Source organism: Lemur catta, chromosome 16, assembly GCF_020740605.2.
Source record: "Lemur catta isolate mLemCat1 chromosome 16, mLemCat1.pri, whole genome shotgun sequence".
Taxonomy (NCBI): domain Eukaryota; kingdom Metazoa; phylum Chordata; class Mammalia; order Primates; family Lemuridae; genus Lemur; species Lemur catta.
In genome coordinates, this window is record NC_059143.1 from 4,684,981 (window position 1) to 4,693,354 (window position 8,374).

The 8,374-nt window shown below is 39.0% G+C and overlaps 1 pseudogene across 1 annotated transcript; it reads left to right on the forward strand.

Annotated features, from left to right (window-relative positions):
* The first annotated feature begins 5,149 nt into the window (after positions 1-5,149).
* Positions 5,150-6,928, forward strand: LOC123621851 (annotated as a pseudogene). The gene has a single exon (XR_006729283.1). The product of XR_006729283.1 is annotated as a 60 kDa heat shock protein, mitochondrial-like (transcript).
* Positions 6,929-8,374: the final 1,446 nt, after the last annotated feature.

An 8,374-nucleotide genomic window follows, 5' to 3' on the forward strand; every position in this document is an offset into this window, starting at 1 on the left:
CAAAAAGATTTGGGTGTTTTAGTTATCTATGTGCAGAATATGAGTCAAGAATTGGTGCTGTATTAGGTTTAATAAACTGTTTCATTTGATGGTGGTTTGACTGCAAGGAACAGAACTAACATGCATGAAACATGTAGGAAGTAGTAATTGCAATTCCAGGGACCCTTCTCAGGTATACTTTCACACGTGAGGTGAAGCAGGTTCAGGTTATCCATTGCAGCACTCTTTGTATCAGCAAATGATTAGAAACAACACCAGTGCACAGCAGGAGACATACTTGAATAGATCGGGGCGTCCCTGCAATGGTGACAGGCAGTCGTGAGAGGGAGTGACAGCACACGCAGGAAGATTTGTGAGACAAAGATCTGAATGTGAGGAAAATCAAGGTGTGGAAGACTGTGTGAGAAATGCCACCTTCTTTGAGGTAAAAGGGGAATAGTCATTTATATTTGTCTAAAGCTTACATTTGCATAGGAAAATCTGAAAGCATGTGCTATGGTGTGAATATTTGTGTCCCTGAAACATTCTTGTGTTGAAACCTAATTCCCAGTGTGAGGGTATTAAGAGGAGGGGCTTATGGGAGGTGGCTAGGTCATGAGGGTGGAGCCCTCATGAATAGGATCAGTGCCCTTATAAAAGAGGCCCGAGGGAGCCTGTTACTCCCTGGGAGGGTTCGGCTGTGAGGTGCCAGCTGTGAAGCAGAGTAAGCCCCGGCCAGACACCGAATCTGCGGGTGCCTCGACCTTGGACTTCCCAGCCTCCAGAACCGTAGAAGCAAATGTGTGATGTTTGTGAATTGCCCAGTCTAAGGTATTTTCTTACAGCAGCACAAATGGACTGAGACAGTGTTTATAAGATGAAAGTGATCACCTCAAGAAAGGACTGGGCGGATGAGGTCAGGGTGGATAAAACATTTTATCATTCTTTTCTGGGAATTGTGGATATAATGTCTAAAACTAAATAAATTTTAAGGAAGATTTAAAGACTTGGACTTTAGACATAATCTTAACACATGAGGGAACAGAGGTACAGAAAGCTTGCGTGCTGTGCTGAAGCTCACTCTAATGAACAGGTAGCGAGTGTGGGGACTGACGTGAGCCTTCAGGTCTTCTGACGGCATTGTGTTTTTTTACTGCATGAACAATTTTCTTTTCTTTCCATGTGATCTTGCTTTCCTGGGCACTGTCTAGTCATTTAATTTAGTAATTAATACTGATTTTCAATAAAAGTAAACAAGATCAGTTTACTCCTGTGATCACATTGTTCTGATGAAGAAAATAGAATAAAATCCAAATTCCTAACCATGGCCTATAAGGTCCCCATCACCTGCCTCTATCTCCTCTATGACCTTATCTCAAGCCGCCTCTCTCTCTCTTACTCCTTTCTCTTCTCATTGTCCATCTCTCCATACCTTGAACTGTCAAGCTCGTTCCTGCCCCAGGACCTCTGCACTTGCCATCCCATTTACCTGGAGCACAGTTCCTCCTGATTTCCACGGGGCCAACAGCTTTTCAGATCTTGGCCCCAGTGCCACCTCATGGACAGGTTCCCTGACACCCACCTAAAACTTACCACCCTCCTTCCAGCCCCAAATGCAACTAACTCATGCTTATCACTCTGCCTTATTTCTTCATAACACTTATTTTGTTGAAGGAATGGTTTAGTAAGTTGGTTTTTAACAGCTACATTTTCTTTATAAAAAAAGATAATTTTGTTAATATTTTGCAGATCTGGTCCTTTTTCAAGTAGCCACACTGGTCTGGCATGATGCTGGCACCAACTCTAATGAAAACTGCCAGTCTAGCCAAGGTTAAATTCTTGGCTAGGACCTTGAGAACCTTATTGAAAATTACCTTACAACCTTGACAACAAGAAGAAAACAAAAATAAAAGCAAGCCCTGTTCACGATGATCTGAATGGACAGAATTATTTCATTATATCCTTTCTAGAATAGTGTCACTATCTTTTCAGAGCAACTGGTATTCTATGTGTAATTTTTATAAAAGTGAAATTTTTATAAAATATGGTGAAAATGGTTAGAATAAAGGAAAAGCTTTATTTCCTTTGACCAGTGGTTTTCAAACTTTAACATGCCTCAGAATCACCTGGACATATTATTTAAAGCAAGCTGCTGGGCCACATATCCAGAGTATCTGGTTTAGCAGTTCCTCTGTGAAACTCTAACAGTATCTAGTTTATGGGATCCACACGGAGAGAACCACTGCCTTAGAGCATTTTCGCAGCACTTGGTGATCAATCGCCTTATAGTTTAAGGAGCAGACATTTCTAAAATGACAAATTACTCTAGAAGCAAATAAAACTAAAGCAAAAATACAGTGCCAAAAAAGTGTTGTAAAGAAAGCTTATCATTCTCAACTTTGGTTATACGTAGGCCAAAGAAGATAACATATATTGGGGTTGTTATCTAGGTGGTGGGGAAATAATAACAAGGAATTTTATGAGAGAGAGAGAGAGAGAGGAGAGAGAAAGAAACTTAAAACTACATTCGTGGCTGGTATGTGGGGAATGGAGCTCACCGACTATGCTTTAATCAAAGTATATGTTTATCTGTTGCCTCCTGCACGCAAACGTCAACCAATCCTTCTCACATCATCCACATATACATACATAAATTCCTTCTGCTAACAAACCTTTATTAAAATGTTTTCCCACTGTATAAAAATCTAGATTCTCCATTGAGTTTTTTGATCCTTTTACCTGCTAATAGTTCCAATATTTTCTTCTACTACTTCTCTACCCAAACCCTCTACTTTACTCAGTTCATTGTTGGCAGAATTTGCAGAGTGCTTTTTCCTCCTGAAATATTCTCCTTCGTTAATTGTCCAAGTTCTATGTACCCTTTAGGACCAGCTCGACCCACAACTTTCATGAAAAGTGGGTTTTGACAAGTGCACGAAGTCTTGTGTCCACCCACACACTGCCAAACAGAGCAATCCTGTAACCCCACAAAACGACCATCTGATGCCCCTGTGGTAAAGCCTTTTTCTCCTCTGCCCCTGGGCACTCGCTAATCTGTTTTCTGTCCCTATGTTTTTGCCATGTCCTGAATGCCATGTAAATGGAGTCACAGTGATGGGTATGACTTCTTTCACTTAGTACCATACGTTTCTAGCCACTTTGTTATGAGAATCAAAAGTTCATGTCTCTTTAGTGTTCTATTGAATAAACGGAACACAGTTTGTTTATTCATTTGACTGTTGAAAGGCATTTGGGTAGTTTCAGGCTTTAGCAAGTAAGAATAAAGCTGCTATGAACGTGTACAGGTCTTTGTGAGAAGTTTGCATTTTGGCTGGGTAAATATCTAGGAGTGGGATTGCTAAGTGGTATGAAAAGTGTACATTTAACTTTATGGAAAACTGCCAACAGTTTCCCCAGGTAACTATACCATTTTGCATTCCTATCACCAATGAACATCCCAGCTGTCTTTCATCCTATCCACACTTGGGATTCTCAGTTTCTGTGATTTTACCCCTTATGATAGGAATGCAGTGATTATCTTATGACAGTTTTAATATGCATTTCTCCAGTGACTAATAATGCTGAATCTCTTCCTATGTGCTTAGTTGACATCTGCATATCTTCTTCAGTGTCTGTTAAGATTTCTTGCCCATTTAAAAAAGTAACTTATTTGTTTTCTTCGTGTTGAATTGAGGGAGTTCTCTATGTATTTTAGATACAAATTACAAACATGAGTTGCAAACACTTTGCTTCAGGCAGTGGCTGGTCTTCTCATTGAACCATCCTCAACCTTCCCTTTTATGGGTTATGTTTCTGATGTTCCATCTAAATTTCTTTGCCAAACTCAATGTGACTCATATTTTCTCTGATGTTTTATTCTGTAAGTTTTATGGCTTTACATTTTAAATTTTACATTTGGGTCTATGATCCATTTCAGTTAATTTTTGTGTAAGTTGTGCAGTATGTGTGAAATTTATTACTATTAATTTTGCATATGGATAACTAATTGTCCCAGCACTATTTGAGAAAAGGCTATTTTTCTCCACTGAGATTTACTCACTTGTATGAAGAATCAGTTGACCATGTCTGTGTGAACCTACTTCTGAGCTCCTTTTTTAGTTCCTTTGGTCTATGTGTTTAATCCTTTGCAATAGCATGCTGTCTTGGTTACGATATGCAATATAGCATAGCCTTAAAATTGGGTAGTGAGTCTTTAGATAATTTTTATTTTATTTCAAAATATTACGGGGGTACAAATGTTGTTGGTTATGTGTATCGATTTTGTTATGCGTGAGTCAGGGTTATAAGTGCGCCCGTCACCCAGATGGTGTTAGTCGTCCCATCAGGCAGGTTTCCGCCCATCCCTTCCTCCCCACTGCCCCTGCCTGATCTTCACTGAGTTTCACTTCCCTCTGTGCACGTGTGTGCTCATCGGTTAGTTCCAGTTTAATAGTGAGTATATGCAGTGTTTCTTGTTCCATTCTTCAGATACTTCACTTTTTATTGGTGAGAAAAGCTAAAATGTATGCAAAAGAGAGGTATAATTTGGGTGGCAAAAACATTTTGTTTTTGCCCTTGGGCCACTCAAACAGAAACCATGCTCAGCAATTGGTTTGCCTTTCAGTGTTCTGTGCGTCAGTTGTCCCTCATTTTACAAATGAGGAAACTGAAGGGCGAAGCTAAGTAATTTTCCTTAAAATGCATAAAATCATCATTTCTTGTTGACTGGTGATGAAAATCCTATTGAATCAAGTGTTTTGGGAGACAAATGGCAGCTGTATTTGTCTGTATGGCAGAAATGATGACCATAAGGACTATTTAATTGAGTAGATTTACCTCAAAGCACTAGAGTATTCACAGAAAGAAAATGACAGGTTTAGGTCTTTAAAGTCTTAGCTTATATCATGGTCACTATGAAAGAACCAGAGAGACTCTATGGAGGTTATAAAGAACAAAACAGCCCCTCACTCGCCGCCGACGACCTGCCACGCCGCGCACACGCCCTGTCGCCGCCCCGCAGAAATGCTTCGATTACTCACAGTCCTTCGCCAGGTAAGACCAGTGTCCAGCGCACTGGCTCCTCATCTCACTTGGGCTTATCCCAAAGATGTAAAATTTGGTGCAGATGCCCGAACCTTAATGTTCAAGACCTTTTAGCCAATGCTGTAGCTGTTACAATGGGGCCAAAGGGAAGAACAGTGATCATTGAACAGAGTTGGGGATGTCCCAAAGTTAACAAAAGATGGTGTGACTGTTGCAAAGTCAATTGACTTAAAGGATAAATATAAAAATATTGGAGCTAAACTTGTTCAAGATGTTGCCAATAACACAAATGAAAAGGCTGGGGATGGTAACACCACTGCTACTGTATTGGCACGGTCTATTGCCAAGGAAGGCTTGAGAAGATTAGCAAAGGTGCTAATCCAGTGGAAATCAGGAGAGGTGTGCTGTTAGCTGTTGATGCCGTAATTGCTGAACTAAAGAAGCAGTCTAAACCTGTGACAACCCCTGAAGAAATAGCTCAGGTTGGTATGATTTCTGCAAATGGAGACAAAGAAATTGACAACATCATTTCTGATGCAATGAAAAAGGTTGGATGAAAGGGCGTATCACAGTAAAGGATGGAAAAACACTGAACGATGAATTAGAAATTATTGAAGGCATGAAATTTCTCCTTCCTTTATTAACACATCAAAAGGTCAGAAATGTGAATTCCAGGATGCCTACTTTCTAGTGTCCAGTCAATTGTACCTGCTCTTGAAATTGCTAACGCTCACCGTAAGCCCTTGGACATAATTGCTGAAGATGTTGATGGCGAAGCTTTAAGTACACTCGTTTTGAATAGGTTAAAAGTTGGTCTTCAAGTCGTAGCAGTCAAAGCTCCAGCTTTTGGTGATAATAGAAAGAACCAGCTTAAAGACATGGCTATTGCTACTGATGGTGCAGTGTTTGGAGAAGAGGGGTTGACCTTAAATCTCGAAGATGTTCAGCCTCATGACTTAGGAAAAGTTGGAGAGGTCATTGTGACCAAAGACGATGCCATGCTCTTGAAAGGAAAAGGTGACAAGGCTCAAATTGAAAAACGTATTCAAGAAATCATTGAGCAATTAGATGTTACAACTAGTGAATATGAAAAGGAAAAACTGAATGAACGTCTGGCAAAACTGTCAGATGGAGTAGCTGTTCTGAAGGTTGGTGGGACAAGTGATGTTGAAGTAAAAGAAAAGAAAGACAGAGTTACAGATGCCCTTAATGCTACAAGAGCTGCTGTTGAAGAAGGCATTGTTCTGGGAGGGGGTTGTGCCCTGCTTCAGTGCATTCTAGCCTTGGACTCATTAACTGTAGCTAATGAAGATCAAAAAATTGGTATAGAAATTATTAAAAGAACACTCAAAATTCCTGCAGTGATCATTGCTAAGAATGCAGGTGTTGAAGGATCTTTGGTAGTTGAGAAAATTATGCAACGTTCCTCAGAAGTTGGTTATGATGCTATGATTGGAGATTTTGTGAACATGGTAGAAAAAGGAACCATTGATCCAACAAAGGTTGTAAGAGCTGCTTTATTGGCTGCTGCGGGGGTGGCCTCTCTGTTAACTACAGCAGAAGTTGTAGTCACAGAAATTCCTAAAGAAGAGAAGGACCCTGGAATGGGTGAAATGGGTGGCATGGGAGGTGGTATGGAAGGTGGCATGTTCTAATTCCTAGAATAGTGCTTTACCATTATTAATGAACTGTGTCAGGAAGCTGAAGGCAGTGTTCCTCACCAATAACTTCAGAGAAGTCAGTTGGAGAAAATGAAGAAAAGGCTGGCTGATGTTTAAGAATATCACTATAACCATCAGTTACTGGTTTCAGTTGACAATATATAATGGGTTACTGCTGTCATTGTCCATGCCTACAGATAATTTATTTTGTATTTTTGAATAAAAAGACATTTGTACATTCCTGATACTGGGTGCAAGAGCCATGTACCAATGTGCTGCTTTCAACTTAAATCATTGAGGCATTTTTACTACTATTCTGTTCAAATCAGGATTTTAGTGCTTGCCATCACTAGATGAGAAGTTAAGAAGAAGCCTTTCTGTGGAGAGTAAGAATAATTGTGTACAAAGTAAAGAAATATCCAATTATGTGACAACCTTTCTGTAATAAAAACTTGTTTAAAGTTAAAAAAAATAAATAAAAAAATAAAAAACAAAACAAACAAAAACAAAAACAAAAAACCCTCTTACTTCTTGTATAATAGCCACAGGGCAATATTGGTAAAAATTTTTAAAAATGTAAAAAAATAAAATGTATTTGTATGAGTTGAAGAATCACATCATAAAGTCCTAAGAAATCCACTTTAAAACTATGACAATTAATAAAGGAGTTCAGCAAGGTTGTAGGATGCAAGATCAATATACAAAAATTCAATTGTATTTCTATACAGTAGCAATGAGCAAACTGAACATGAAATTAAGAGAAGAATTCCATTTAGTACAGCACCAAAAAATAAAATACTTAGGAATAAATTTAACAAGATAGAACAAAACTAATATTCTGATACCATAAAATATTACTGAAAGAAATAGAAGACAAAAAATGGAAAAACATCCAATGATCATGGCTCAGAGACTTAATATTGTCAAGATGGCTGTACTGGGTTGATAATGTCCCCCTAAAATTCATGTCAATCTAGAACTTGTGAATGTGACCTTATTTGGAAATAAGTTCTTTGCAGATGTAATCAAGTTAAGTAAGGTCATATTGGGTTAGGATGGGCCTTAAGTCCAACCCCTAGCATCCTTGTCAGAAGAGGGAAATTTGTACACAGACACAAGGTGAGATGTCATGTGACGATGAAGACAGAGATTGGAGTGATGCAGCCGCAAGCCAGGAAGCACCAAGGATTGTCAACAACCACCAGAAGCCAGGAAGAGGTAAGGAAGGATTTGCCCTTAGAGCCTTCAGAGGGACCATGGCCCTGCAGACTGCTGGCCTCTAGAACTCGAAAACAATAAATTTTTGTCGTAAGATAGCTAGTTTGTGGCACATTACTACAATAGCCCTAGGAAGTTACACAATAGCAATACTCCCCAAATTGAGCTACAGATTCAACAGAGTCTCTGTTAAAATCCAAGTGAGGTTTTAATTTTTTAAAAGAAAAATTTATTTGAGGGACATATAATAACCAAACAAAAAATCTTAAAAAAGAACAAAGTTGGAGGAGTCATAATTTCTATACTTCCCAGTTTCAAGACATACAAGGCTAAAGCAATCAAGATAGTGTAATACTGGTGTGAGAATAAACACACGGATCAATGCAACACACTTGAGATTCCAGAAATAAAACCTCACATTTATGGTCAGTTGATTTTTGACAAGGATGCCAAGACAATTCCAATGGGGAAAT